The sequence below is a fragment of the Rutidosis leptorrhynchoides genome, chromosome 2, assembly GCF_046630445.1.
Source record: "Rutidosis leptorrhynchoides isolate AG116_Rl617_1_P2 chromosome 2, CSIRO_AGI_Rlap_v1, whole genome shotgun sequence".
Classification (NCBI taxonomy): domain Eukaryota; kingdom Viridiplantae; phylum Streptophyta; class Magnoliopsida; order Asterales; family Asteraceae; genus Rutidosis; species Rutidosis leptorrhynchoides.
In genome coordinates, this window is record NC_092334.1 from 186,612,711 (window position 1) to 186,627,155 (window position 14,445).

The 14,445-nt window shown below is 32.1% G+C and overlaps 1 protein-coding gene across 1 annotated transcript in view; it reads left to right on the forward strand.

The window, feature by feature from the left end:
* Positions 1-14,445, forward strand: part of LOC139888477 (probable inactive receptor kinase At5g58300) — a 33,500-nt gene that overhangs the window by 1,804 nt on the left and 17,251 nt on the right. The gene's annotated exons all lie outside the window — the stretch shown is intronic.

The following is a 14,445-nucleotide window of genomic DNA, read 5'->3' on the forward strand; positions in this document are numbered from 1 at the left end:
ATATAGACAATTGACCACCTAAGTTGACCAGTGATTCACGAACGTTAAAACTTGTAAAAACTATATGATGACATATATATGATTATATATATAGTTAACATGTTATTATGATAAGTAAGTATCTTATTGGGTATTTTAACAATGAGTTATATACATAAAATTGAGTTTATTGAATTAAGAAACTCGAAACGATATATATAACGATTATCGTTATAACAACGTCTTACTAAATACATATGTATCATATTAAGATATTGTTACACTATATTTAACATGATAAAATGATAATTATATATATCATTAAGTATGTTAACAATGAACTACATATGTAAAACAAGACTACTAACTTAAGAATTTTGAATCGAGGCATATATGTAACAATTATCGTTGTAACAACATTTAACTGTATATATATCATACTAATATATATTAATATATCATAATATCATAATAATGTAATAATTTAACATCTCTTTAGATATAATAAACAATGGGTTAACAACATTTAACAAGATCGTTAACCTAAAGGTTTCAAAACAACATTTACATGTAACGACTAACGATGACTTAACGACTCAGTTAAAATGTATATACATGTAGTGTTTTAATATGTATTCATACACTTTTGAAAGACTTCAAGAAACTTATCAAAATACTACTACTTAACAAAAATGCTTACAATTACATCCTCGTTCAGTTTCATCAACAATTCTACTCGTTTGCACCCGTATTCGTACTCGTACAATACACAGCTTTTAGATGTATGTACTATTGGTATATACACTCCAATGATCAGCTCTTAGCAGCCCATGTGAGTCACCTAACACATGTGGGAACCATCATTTGACAACTAGCATGAAATATCTCATAAAATTACAAAAATATTAGTAATCATTCATGACTTATTTACATGTAAACAAAATTACACATCCTTTATATCTAATCCATATACCAACGACCAAAAACACCTACAAACACTTTCATTCTTCAATTTTCTTCATCTAATTGATCTCTCTCAAGTTCTATTTTCAAGTTCTAAGTGTTCTTCATAAATTCTACAAGTTCTAGTTTCATAAAATCAAGAATACTTCCAAGTTTACTAGCTCACTTCCAATCTTGTAAAGTGATCATCCAACCTCAAGAAATCCTTGTTGTTTACAGTAAGATATCATTCTAAATCAAGGTAATACTCATATACAAACTTTGATTCAATTCCTATAACTATAACTATCTTAATTCGAGTGATAATCTTACTTGAACTTATTTTCGTGTCATGATTCTACTTCAAGAACTTTCAAGCCATCCAAGATCCTTTGAAGCTAGATCATTTCTTGTTACTTCCAGTAGGTTTACCTACTAAACTTGAGGCAGTAATGATGTTCATAACATCATTCGATTCATATATATAAAACTACCTTATTTGAAGGTTTAAACTTGAAATCACTAGAACATAGTTTAGTTAATTCTAAACTTGTTCGCAAACAAAAGTTAATCCTTCTAACTTGACTTTTAAAATCAACTAAACACATGTTCTATATCTATATGATATGCTAACTTAATGATTTAAAATCGGAAAGCACGAAAAAACACCGTAAAATCGGATATACGCCGTCGTAGTAACACCGCGGGCTGTTTTGGGTTAGTTAATTAAAAACTATGATAAACTTTGATTTAAAAGTTATTCTTCTGGTAAAATGATTTTTCTTATGAACATGAAACTATATCCAAAAATCATGGTTAAACTCAAAGTAAAAGTATGTTTTCCAAAATGGTCATCTAGACGTCGTTCTTTCGACTGAAATGACTACCTCTTACAAAAATGACTTGTAACTTATATTTCCGACTATAAACCTATACTTTTTATGTTTAGATTCATAAAATAGAGTTCAATATGAAACCATAGCAATTTGATTCACTCAAAATGGATTTAAAACGAAGAAGTTACGGGTAAAACAAGATTGGATAATTTTTCTTGTTGTAGCTTCGTGAAAATTGGTAACAAATCTATATTAATAATATCCTAGCTAACTCATATTGTATTACATGTATTCTAATATATTATGTAATCTTGGGATACTATAGACACGTATGCAAATATTTTGACATATCATATCGACCCATGTATATATATATTATTTGGAACAACCATAGACACTCAATATGCAGTAATGTTGGAGTTAGCTATACAGGGTTGAGGTTGATTCCAAAAATATATATACTTTGAGTTGTGATCTAGCCTGAGACGTGTATACACTGGGTCGTGGATTGATTCAAGATAATATATATCAATTTATTTCTGTACATCTAACTTTAGACAACTAGTTGTAGGTTACTAACGAGGACAGCTGACTTAATAAACTTAAAACATCAAAATATATTAAAAATGTTGTAATTATATTTTGAACATACTTTGATATATATGTACATATTTGTTATAGGTTCGTGAATCGACCAGTGGCCAAGTCTTACTTCCCGACGAAGTAAAAATCTGTGAAAGTGAGTTATAGTCCCATTTTTAAAATCTAGTATTTTTGAGATGAGAATACATGCAGTTTTATAAATGTTTTACAAAATAGACACAAGTATGCGAAACTACATTATATGGTTGGATTATTACACCGAATATCGCCCTTCAAGTCTGGTAGCCTAAGAATTAGGGAAATGGCCCCTAATTGACGCGAATCCTAAAGATAGATCTATTGGGTTTAACAACACCCATTCAGGTTATGGATGGTTTAGTACTTCGAGATTATTATACAGACGAGTGGTTCTGTTTTGGGGATATTCTATACATTAAGTTAACGTCGGTTACCAGGTGTCCAACATATGAATGATTTTTATGCACTTGCGAGTGTAATGATATTTATGAAAAATGAGAAATCTTGTGGTCTATTATTATGATTTGATAATATGTAGGTTAAACCTATAACTCACCAACAATTTTGTTGACGTTTTAAGCATGTTTATTCGCAGGTGATTATTAAGAGCTTCCGCTGTTGCATACTAAATTAAGGACAAGATTTGGAGTCCATGCTTGTATAATATTGTTTAAAAACTGCATTCGAAGACTTATATTGATGTGTAATATTATTGTAAACCATTATGTAATGCTCGTGTGAAAAACGCTATATTTTAGATTATCATTATTTGATAATCGTCGTAATATTTTAAAGGTTATGTAATCACCCGGAATTTTCCGACCAAATTATACTTATGAGATTAATATTTACATAAAACCATACCAACATGATAAGCAATCTAAATTGTTGAGACTTGTGTTTTTGAAAAGAGTTTTACACAACGTTTGACCGTCCAATATGACCGATGATATCACGAACTATATAACATAAGATAATTATACGTTTGTGTATATATATGTATTTATATATATTTAACATGATCTAAGGATGGTTTAACATCTCATTGTGTACTAATGACAATGAGTTATAAGTATATTTTGAAACTACTAACTTAAGTTTTCAAAACGATAACTATACGTAACATTCTTTGATATATATACTTATAATCTATAATGCTTATACATGTATCGTATATATAATGTATTTAATCACTTTTTAAGGACTTAAATACATAAAACAATATAAGTATATTCACAAAAGATAGCTATATTTGAATTCTCGTTCCGTTTCCTCAAGATTTCTATACGTATATCTAGGGTATATGTACCCGTATCATACCCAGCTTCTATACGTATTTACTATTGGTATATACACATCAAATCAACATCCTAATCAACATTATTACTGCCCTAGATATGAGGTCACTAGAATTTGTCAAGTAGTATGAATTATTAGTAAGAAAACAAAATTAGGAATCCTTTTCTTTCTTTATAAACTAAAAACGTTTTTATAAATGAACACCATTTCTTCACTCCATTTTCTCATACCTACACCCTCATTTCTCTCTCAAAATACTCCTAACTTCATACTTGATCATCTCCAAGCATTTTCCCCATCATTTAGCTTCAATTACAAGCCTTAAATACCATAAGAAAACTCTTTCAAGAACATATCAAAATAACCACCCATTTGAAGAAGTTTACTTCCAACCTTTTGATCTAACTCCACAACTCTTTGATTCCAAGATTATTTCTTATCTTTTGCAGTAACTTTGTCCAAGTAACTTGAGGTAGTAACCTTGTTCATAATCTTATTCAATTCATATTCATATAGCTATCTTATTTTGTGGTATAAAATTTTAACAACAAGAATATAGTTTGAATGATTTCAAACTTGTTCGCAAACTAAATAGATCCTTCTAACTTGACTTTTAAAATACTTCAAGACCTATAATATATCATAATGATATGCTAACCTAACAAGATATAACTTGGTTTTACAAAGAACATCTTAAAAACTGAATCTACGTCGTCGGAGTGCAACCGGGAGCTGTTTTGGGTTGGATAATTAAAAACCATCTTGAACTTTGATTTGGAAGTTCAAGTTCTGGAAAAATGATATTTCTTATGAATATGTTAACACATAAAAATTTCATGGTTTAACTCAAAGTGTAAGTATTTTTAGAAAAATGATCATTAAAAGTTGTTTTTATGATGGAAAATGATCACTTTCATAAGTTTCAGAAAAGTTTGACCTATAACCTATGATTTCGAATACAAACTAAGGTATTTTCAGTTCATATTCTTAAAATTTGACTCGATCCAAGGAAGTGGCAAGTTGAACCAACAAAAACGGAGTTGTAATGAAGAAACTACGACTAAAACAAGATTGGGTATCCGAAGCTAGTTTAGCTACGAAAATATTTGGAGAAAAAGTAAATTAATCATATCTTTTCTAATTAATATGATATTTTATATATATTACTTATGATTTGATTTTATATATTTCAGGACCACCCGTAAACAACACGAGAAGATTAATCATAAGACCTCATGATTTTACGCAACACGTCATTTGACAACACGGTACTTTATGTACGCAACACGTCATTTGACAACATGGTACCATGGGTCGAGATTAATTCTGATCAATACGAATACGATGGGGTCTTTATTTATTTTATTTAAGCAACTAATTGTGGACCACTAACATCGGACTGCTAACTACGGACTAAGAAAATATTAAAAATATTAAAAGTATATATATATGTAACGATTACTTAAAAAGAAAATATGTTGATATATTATATATATGGTTAGGTTCGTGATATCTATCGGAGACCAAGTCGAATTAAATACCTTCAAGGCAAAAGTGAGTTTCATTTGCTCCCTTTTTAATTGCTTTTGCAATATATATTTTTGAGCTGAGAATACATGCGCTGCTTTTATAAATGTTTACAAAATAGACACAAGTACTTAAAAATATATTCTACGTTGAGTTGTACCACTGGCATATTTCCCTGTAGCTTGGTAACTATTATTTACATGGGTATTGTAAACGCGAATCCTGTTGATAGATCTATCGGGCCTGACAACCCCAACCGGACAGGACGACCAGTATTCAACGGTTGCACAGTACTTCGTTTTGGTGACTACACTTGGTACGGTGTAGTGAGATTTCATAATAAAGGGAATATGCGACGTTGATTAAATGTTAAGTATGGTTACCAGGTGCTCAACCACTTAGAATGCTTTACATACACTTGCGAGTGTATTATGTTTATGATTATGAAATCTTGTGGTCTATTAACATATTGAAATGATTGTTATGATAAACCTATGAACTCACCAACCTTTTGGTTGACACTTTAAAGCATGTTTATTCTCAGGTACGAATTAAGTCTTCCGCTGTGCATTTGCTCAATATAAGGACATTACTTGGAGCCGATCATCGCAATGGGACCAAATGTTGATGACTTCATCCAGGTGGATTAGGACGGGTCCTTTCAGTTGGTATCAGAGCGGTGGTCGTAGCGAACCAGGTCTTGCATTAGTGTGTCTAACTAGTAGTTGTTAGGATGCATTAATGAGTCTGGACTTCGACCGTGTCTACATGTCAAAAGTTTTGCTTATCATTTCTAGTCGGAAATCATCTGCTTATCATCCTTAGGAAATTACCTGCTTATCATTCATAAGTCTAGACACGTTTTACTGCATTTACTGCATTGATAGTGTATAGACGAATTCTTATCTTAGCATATCTGTTATTGCGAACTTTGACTGATACCTTTTCAAAGATTCTCTGTAATTTACGGGATTTTGGTATTATATATACATATGTAAATTATGTATTGAAGAGTACCAAATCTAACTCCTATAATCTATTCCATACCAAAAATTCATTTTCCCCATTATACAAGATGGATTCCGCATCTAGTTCGAATTCTTCAGATTCCGACAGTTATGCTGATATGGATTTCCATTCGGGCTCCGAAAGCAGCGTCATCGGAATGGATCAACCAATTTCCCATCATCTATTCTGGATGAATTGGGGATGGGTTCGTAATATACTAAATCACTGGAGACAAGAAGAAGGTGATCCATTCCATCCACCAAATTGCCCTCTTGGCGATGAACTTGAAGCACTTACCGGGAACCTATTCGAAACACCATTTTCTCTCTCATTTATAGAGTATCTCGTCACAATTATATACTATCCCATATTACAAATCTTTTTGATTCGCTCGCTCCAACCGCCAATCATCCCGGTGTACTAGCAGAAGTTAACAAACTTCGCGCTCGCGTGACGGCTTTGGAGAACATGGTGCGAAGGTTGCAAACACCAGCAGCAGCACCAGTAGCATAATCAGCACCACCATCAATAACATCAACAATGCCATCATCACTACTAACAAACAACATCCGCATCACACGTCTCGACATCATAATCTGTCCCACAAACATCAACATCATACGCACCATAGATACCAAGGAGTACCAACAATAATGAACGATGAAGTATTGATCCATAACTTCATTGATATTCTGCGAAGAATATGTGGTTTCAAAAAGTTTTAGAGATTTCTTATTCTAGCTCAAACCGAAAAGCAAATGAGATTAATATCATATTAACTCATTAAATTCATGATTTCATCTGAAGAAAATATATATGTATATATGTTTTCATAAAGATTGTAATTAAAAGTTCTTTTGTACAAAATATTAATGGTGAATTTTTTTTTTTTTAACGGATAGGTAATACCCGAGGAATAATTAGATTTCATCTTAATAAGTTACATTGTACATTCGTCGAAGCTGATTCAACAGTCATTTACTATCCTACTTACAACCACCGATATACGTATCCGTTCACCGCAGAATAACCATTTTCATTCAATTTCATATTTGGATTTTGACTTCCCAGAATCCAACAAGTGGCATATGAAGAAAACATATGACAAAATAAAATCTGTTAGAAACAAACAAATTAACTATGAAAAATTTTGTTAAGAATCCACGCTAACTGTTCCAGCTAACTGTTCCTAGCTAACTGATTACATTTTATTTATCGCAGTTTATTTATCGCAATTTAATTATCGCACTTTTATTTATCGTCATTTAATTTCTGTAATTATTTTACGCACTTTAAATATCGGGACACGTATACAATGTTTTGACATATCATATCGACGCATCTATATATATTATTTGGAATCACCATAGACACTCTATATGCAGTAATGATCGAGTTCTCTATACAGGGTTGAGGTTGATTCTACAATAATATATATAGTTTGAGTTGTGATCGAGTCTGAGACGTATACGGGTCACGACAAGTATTAATTAATTCGTATATTATATATTAAACTATATATGAATTATTGGACTGTTACTGTGGACTATCGACTGTGGACTAATGACATTGGACAATTAAAATGAATTAAGATATTGATTATAACATATGAAACTAAACATTTCTTCAAGATTGCCACTTGATTTCATCTTAAACCTCATTGTATCTCGACGATTACAATCAGCGTTCAAATCTATCATGATTCTTAAAAACACCTCAATCGAGAGGATAAACCAACCGCACTTCATCTACGGAAGAAAAGATTGATGCATATAGTTATGTACCTGAAAAACCCTCAGAAACTGAGTAAACGTTTGACACGTATCTGTTCTAGTTCCTTTGACATTGTTATTACCGAAGATCGTTTTGCAATCCCTTTCCAAAGTTGCTAATTTTGTCACAGCTCTAGCAAGTCAACTCCGACTTTTCATCCGAAACAACTTTATTATAACCGCGATATATATGCGTACTCTTTATTGTTACTGGGGAACCTTTTATATTCCACAATATTACCATCATCGATTAATCATTCTAAAAAACACAATTCTCCTGAAACTACCTCGGTTTGATAACCGATGACCCAGATCAGTTAACTTTGAAAATGCTGACGAAGCAGCATGTTGTAGATGATCTTAATGGCCAAAAGTTTGATGATAAAGAAAGGAGTGTTAGGAACGCTCGATAGAAAATTTAGTACCGAAAAGCAGATTATACGAAACTATGAAGAAAGCCGTGGACAAATCACAAAGAATAAGTTTGCCTTCAAAGAATCCAAATGATTCTGTGTCTGTTGAAATCGTTAGCAAACATCTTATCTCTCATTCTAAACCTTCACAGACAAATCTTCTTCATCATCCATTGATATTAGAAATTCTAAGATATTCTCGTATGTTCTATTATAAATATCCTCCATATTTCTGGCGATATTTTCACAACTATTCTTATCTGAGATCATTTATCTCTCAGTAATATCTGCAACATAAAAGAAACTGTGTTAGTTTCTAAATTCTGAAACCTTCGAGTTTAAAATATGAATGTTTTGAAGTAGTGTTGGGAACTGAAGCATGGATTAGTATAATATAATGACACTTGATCAACGTCATTATATTACAGTAAGTCATGCTGAGTTTCTAATGAAGCATGATGATTCACAGTACCGTTATCATGTGCCATTTACACGACTCTTACATTCTATCTAATCTCTAAACATATCAAGAGAATATTTTTCTGGATGACTCGGTCTTCTCCAGGGTATTCTGGTAATTTAACAAATCAAAATCGTTCTATTACCATTTTCTTCTTAGAGCATTAGCTATGTTCATTCTGAATTTTATATCTACGAATTCCGAACCATTACTCGCTTGACTCGAAGTCGGGAAGAGAAAACGAAAGCATGAAGCTCCGAAAAATAATGAAGAATATAAACTCCGATAATAACCCCAAAATTACAAACTGTGTATATCGATGCAGATAGCAATATAGAGACACGGGAGAATTAGAAACACTATAAACACAAGAGTATAGTAGAAGTAAATAGATTCTTCTGGTGGTAGATGAAAAAGAAGAATGACAGATATAAAAGTTAGGAGTATATCAAGAATCAGGACTGGATGGAGCATATTGATGAATGCTTTAAAGTAAGAATCAAGGGAGAAAGAATAGAAGGTGTGAGTCGTGGAAAATAAGGAAACGAAGGGGTGAATTTATAGTGAAATATCCGACAGAGCAATCGAAACAGATTATTGCATATAATCAAAGAAGATTCTGATTTCCTTAATCACCAAAGAACCAGATCTTATTACGTAAGATTCTCTTTAAATCCCTTAAATCCCGAAAATCAATCATAACTACGTCATCGGTTAAGACGAATATATTTTACTCATCTCACTCTTTTACGATAGTCTCATTTATATTCTTCGCATAATCGAATCGTTTTATCTACATTACTCAATGATGATAAAACTCCATTATCACCTTATATTTGTCATGAAAACCTTCTTATTGTTATCCATAACAACCTCTATCAAATTTCGGGGACGAAATTTCTTTAACGGGTAGGTACTGTAATCACCCGGAATTTTCCGACCAAATTATACTTATGAGATTAATATTTACATAAAACCATACCAACATGATAAGCAATCTAAATTGTTGAGACTTGTGTTTTTGAAAAGAGTTTTACACAACGATGATATCACGAACTATATAACATACGATAATTATATGTTTGTGTATATATATGTATTTATATATATTTAACATGATCTAAGGATGGTTTAACATCTCATTGTGTACTAATGACAATGAGTTATAAGTATATTTTGAAACTACTAACTTAAGTTTTCAAAACGATAACTATACGTAACATTCTTTGATATATATACTTATAATCTATAATGCTTATACATGTATCGTATATATAATGTATTTAATCACTTTTTAAGGACTTAAATACATAAACCAATATAAGTATATTCACAAAAGATAGCTATATTTGAATTCTCGTTCCGTTTCCTCAAGATTTCTATACGTATATCTAGGGTATATGTACCCGTATCATACCCAGCTTCTATACGTATTTACTATTGGTATATACACATCAAATCAACATCCTAATCAACATTATTACTGCCCTAGATATGAGGTCACTAGAATTTGTCAAGTAGTATGAATTATTAGTAAGAAAATAAAATTAGGAATCCTTTTCTTTCTTTATAAACTAAAAACATTTTTATAAATGAACACCATTTCTTCACTCCATTTTCTCATACCTACACCCTCATTTCTCTCTCAAAATACTCCTAACTTCATACTTGATCATCTCCAAGTATTTTCCCCATCATTTAGCTTTAATTACAAGCCTTAAATACCATAAGAAAACTCTTTCAAAAACATATCAAAATAACCACCCATTTGAAGAAGTTTACTTCCAACCTTTTGATCTAACTCCACAACTCTTTGATTCCAAGATTATTTCTTATCTTTTGTAGTAACTTTGTCCAAGTAACTTGAGGTAGTAACCTTGTTCATAATCTTATTCAATTCATATTCATATAGCTATCTTATTTTGTGGTATAAAATTTTAACAACAAGAATATAGTTTGAATGATTTCAAACTTGTTCGCAAACTAAATAGATCCTTCTAACTTGACTTTTAAAACACTTCAAGACCTGTAATATATCATAATGATATGCTAACCTAACAAGATATAACTTGGTTTTACAAAGAACATCTTAAAAACTGAATCTACGTCGTCGGAGTGCAACCGGGGGCTGTTTTGGGTTGGATAATTAAAAACCATCTTGAACTTTGATTTGGAAGTTCATGTTCTTGAAAAATGATATTTCTTATGAATATGTTAACACATAAAAATTTCATGGTTTAACTCAAAGTGTAAGTATTTTTAGAAAAATGATCATTAAATGTTGTTTTTATGATGGAAAATGATCACTTTCATAAGTTTCACCAAAGTTTGACCTATAACCTATGATTTCGAATACAAACTAAGGTATTTTCAGTTCATATTCTTAAAATTTGACTCGATCCAAGGAAGTGGCAAGTTGAACCAACAAAAACGGAGTTGTAATGAAGAAACTACGACTAAAACAAGATTGGGTATCCGAAGGTAGTTTAGCTACGAAAATATTTGGAGAAAAAGTAAATTAATCATATCTTTTCTAATTAATATGATATTTTATATATAATTACTTATGATTTGATTTTATATATTTCAGGACCACCCGTAAACAACACAAGAAGATTAATCATAAGACCTCATGATTGTACGCAACACGTCATTTGACAACACGGTACTTTATGTACGCAACACGTCATTTGACAACATGGTACCATGGGTCGAGATTAATTCTGATCAATACGAATACGATGGGGTCTTTATTTATTTTATTTAAGCAACTAATTGTGGACCACTAACATCGGACTGCTAACTACGGACTAAGAAAATATTAAAAATATTAAAAGTATATATATATGTAACGATTACTTAAAAAGAAAATATGTTGATATATTATATATATGGTTAGGTTCGTGATATCTATCGGAGACCAAGTCGAATTAAATACCTTCAAGGAAAAAGTGAGTTTCATTTGCTCCCTTTTTAATTGCTTTTGCAATATATATTTTTGAGCTGAGAATACATGCGCTGCTTTTATAAATGTTTACAAAATAGACACAAGTACTTAAAAATATATTCTACGTTGAGTTGTACCACTGGCATATTTCCCTGTAGCTTGGTAACTATTATTTACATGGGTATTGTAAACGCGAATCCTGTTGATAGATCTATCGGGCCTGACAACCCCAACCGGACTGGACGACCAGTATTCAACGGTTGCACAGTACTTCATTTTGGTGACTACACTTGGTACGGTGTAGTGAGATTTCATAATAAAGGGAATATGCGACATTGATTAAATGTTAAGTATGGTTACCAGGTGCTCAACCACTTAGAATGCTTTACATACACTTGCGAGTGTATTATGTTTATGATTATGAAATCTTGTGGTCTATTAACATATTGAAATGATTGTTATGATAAACCTATGAACTTACCAACCTTTTGGTTGACACTTTAAAGCATGTTTATTCTCAGGTACGAATTAAGTCTTCCGCTGTGCATTTGCTCAATATAAAGACATTACTTGGAGATGATCATCGCAATGGGACCAAATGTTGATGACTTCGTCCAGGTGGATTAGGACGGGTCCTTTCAGGTTATGGTTTGTTCTAAAATCGAATGCAGTCTTTGAAAAACGTCTCATATAGAGGTCAAAACCTCGCAACGAAATCAATTAATATGGAACGTTTATAATAAATATGAACGGGACATTTCAGTTGGTATCCGAGCGTTGGTCTTAGAGAACCAGAAAATTGCATTAGTGTGTCTTATCGAGTTTGTTAGGATACATTAGTGAGTCTGGACTTCGACCGTGTTTTCTTTAAAAACGATTGCTTAACACTTTTGTTGGAAACTATATATTATTAACATGTAATTATTATGTGATATATTAACTTCTTAATGTGTTTGATATTGTGTGATAGATGTCTACCACTAGTACAAATCCCATCGACTCACCTAATAATAATGAAGAGTCGAATATACTTTGGGAAGATTCACAAATTCCCGAAGAGGAACCAGAAGAAGAGGAACCGGAAGAAGAGGAACCAGAAGAGGAGGAATCGGAAGAGGAGGAACCGGAAGAAGAAGAGGTTCTGGAGGAAGAAATATTGATACCTACAGTAAATCGATTAAATAAAAGAAAATCCTCAACCAACGGACCAAAGTTAAAAATGGTCAATGGTGTTTCCGCCGAGGAAGCAAAATATTGGGAAGATTACCAATTTTCTGATGAATCGGATCCCGATGAGGATTCCGATGATGTTATAGAAATTACCTCGACCCAATTAAATATAGCAAAAGAAAATAATAAGGGAAAAGGTATAAAAATAGAGAAACTTGATTCCAACCCCGATGAACTTTATATGTATCGGCAACATTCGTATTTCTTAAATTGTAACAATAACCCGGGAACCTCTAAACCACCAGGTTTTTCTAAACCATTGTGGAAAACGACAGCTCGTATTAGGGGAGCACCATATATCCCTAGGAAATTAGCAAAACGAACCAAGTCCGAAGAAGAAGAAACGAGTGAGTCAGATTAAAGAGTTGTAATCATGTTGTGTAATATATGTAATATAGTGTGCTTGTGCTTTTATGATAAATGTAAAAATTGCTTGTATTGGTTGTTAGTTATCTTTTATGAATATAACCCTCGTCTATTTTTACAGTATTAAAACACAAAATAGAGGTTAAGGGTAGACAACCGAACATTTTAGAAGACCTACCAGAGGATATGATTGATGAAATCTTGTCTAGAGTCGGTCAGAATTCATCAGCACAATTAGTTATGACGAAATTAACTTGTCAAACATTTGAAAGATTTTTCAGAAATGCCTTAGTTTATAAAAGGCTTTCCTTTGATAGGTGGGGTATATCACATTGGGGAGACCGTAAGTTACGCCGTGTTTTCTTTAAAGCATTAAATGCAGGGAACCTAAATGCAATTTTACGCTACGGGTTAAGAACCTATTTTGACTCAACATATCCCAACATAGGATTTCGTGAGTTAGAAAGAGCTTCTAACATGCAACATAAAGAAGCATGTTATGCTTACGGGTTAGTGATGTTCGCTTCTTACCAAAGTGAGAAAAAGAACATCGGATTGCAACTTTTAAATAAAACCTTCCCACAAGTGACGGATTCAGTAGTTGGGGTGAGAAACAGGGTTTTTAGATTATTACGGGGCTGTTGGACATTACGAAATCCTCGTCCTTTTGACGACATTACAACATGCTGTCTTGTCAACGGTCACAACGGTTATGTTCCACAAGACCAAGGATGGGAAGTAGTCTTAGTAAAACCAGAATGCATGACTTGTTTCTGGACGTATAAATTACGTGTCTTTATTGCCTTTGTTGAACGACTTGCGTATTAGCTAGAATTGTCTTCGCAACTGTTTTGTATCAGAGTTTTTATGTGTTATATTTCATGCTATATGTAAAATAGCGGTTTTGTAAGTTTGCAAAATATTGTATAAAAGTTTGAATGTGAAATATTATTATAATCAGTTTTCATATAGAATTGTAGTAGTTGAATTGTATGTTAGCTACTAAGTATGAATTAACGGGTAGGTATTACCCGAATTAAAACTT